Source organism: Trachypithecus francoisi, unplaced genomic scaffold (genome assembly GCF_009764315.1).
Source record: "Trachypithecus francoisi isolate TF-2019V2 unplaced genomic scaffold, Tfra_2.0 Lachesis_group13, whole genome shotgun sequence".
NCBI classification, from domain to species: domain Eukaryota; kingdom Metazoa; phylum Chordata; class Mammalia; order Primates; family Cercopithecidae; genus Trachypithecus; species Trachypithecus francoisi.
The window spans coordinates 78,621,957-78,623,753 of record NW_022681458.1 but is presented as its reverse complement, the minus strand read 5'-3'; the positions used below and the strand labels follow the sequence as shown (position 1 = coordinate 78,623,753).

Here is a 1,797-nt window from a genome sequence, read left to right as displayed (position 1 = left end):
TACATCATCATGAAAATGTAGTAACATCTCACAAAATGGAAGAAAATATTTGCAAATCATGTATCTGTTAAGAATGTAGTACTCCAAATATATAAAGAACTCTTACAACTCAATAATAAAAAGACAATCCAATTAAAAATCAAGGAAAGAATGCTAGTAGACATTTTTCCAAGAAAATATAAAAATGGCCACAAGTCACATAAAAAGATGCCCCTCATAATTAGACATTAGAGAAATGCAAATCAAAACTGCAGTGAGATGCCACTTGACACATGCTAAAATGGCTGTAATAAGAAAGACAGATACTTTTCTGAGGAAGACGCAGTCGTAGGACCTGCGGATCTGCGGATCGCACGCTACTGCTCCTGACTCACCGCTGTTTGCTCTCGCCGAGGAACAAGTCGGTCAGGAAGCCGCGCAGCAGCCATGGCTTTTAAGGATACTGGAAAAACACCCGTGGAGGCGGAGGTGGCAATTCACCGAATTCGAATCACCCTAACAAGCCGCAACGTTAAATCCCTGGAAAAGGTGTGTGCTGGCTTGATCAGAGGCGCAAAGGAAAAGAACCTGAAAGTGAAAGGACCAGTTCGAATGCCTACCAAGACTCTAAGAATCACTACAAGAAAAACTCCTTGTGGTGAAGGTTCTAAGACGTGAGATCGTTTCCAGATGAGAATCCGCAAGTGACTCATTGACTTGCACAGTGCTTCTGAGATTGTTAAGCAGATTACTTCCATCAGTATTGAGCCAGGAGTTGAGGTGGAAGTCGCTATTGCAGATGCTTAAGTCAATTATTTTAATAAATTGATTACCAGTTGTTAAAAAAATAAAAAATAAAAATAAAAAAGACAGATAATGAGAAGTATAAAGAAATTGCACGCTTCATACACTGCTGGTAGTAGTGTAAAATTGTGCAATCACTTTGGAAAACAGTCTGGCAGTTCCTCAAAAGATTAAAAGAGAGTTATCATGTGACCCAACAATTCCAATCCAGTCTTTATTCTACACCTAAGAAAAATAAAACATGTCCCCAAAAATCTTGTACATGAAAGTTTGTATTGACATTATTTATAGAAGCCAAAAAGTGGAAAAAAGACAAATGTTCAACAACTGATGAATGAATGAACAAAATGTCATATTATCTATATAATGTCATATATCTACATAATATTATTTATCAGTAAGAATTATTTAGTAAAAATATTATTTGGCAATAATACATTCTGCAACATGAATAAACCCTGAAAATATTATAAGTGAAAGAAGCCAGATGCAAAAGACCACATATCCTATGATTCCATTTTTATAAAACCAGAATAGGTGAATCCATAGAGAAACAAGAATAGTGGTTTCCAGAGCCTGCATGAAAAGGTGAATAGGGAGTGACTGCTAGTGGATATAGAACTTCTTTTGGAGGGATGAATTTTTCTAGAATTTGATAGTGAAGATGAATGCACACTTTGTGGATATACTAAAAATCACTGAACTGTACACTTTAAAAATATCAATTTTTTGGTATGTAGATTATAACTCAATAAAGTTAGTATTTAACAAAAAACAATGGGGGTATAACAGCTGGCCCCTTAGCACAAATCAGAGTAGTGGTAGTGGTAATGAACTCTGTACTTGCCGTCATTGTATTCTATATGCCACTCACTCATGGTAAGAAAATAGAAGTCAGGCCGGTCGTGGTGGCTCAGGCCTGTAATCCCAGCACTTTGGGGGGCTGAGGCTGGTGGATCATCTGAGGTCAGGAGTTCAAGACCAGCCTGGCCAACATGGCGAAACCCCGTCTCT

At 37.6% G+C, this 1,797-nt stretch overlaps 1 pseudogene; it reads left to right on the top strand.

Annotated features, from left to right (window-relative positions):
- Window positions 1-328: 328 nt before the first annotated feature.
- LOC117095390 lies at window positions 329-856 on the top strand (annotated as a pseudogene).
- The last annotated feature ends 941 nt before the right edge of the window (window positions 857-1,797 follow it).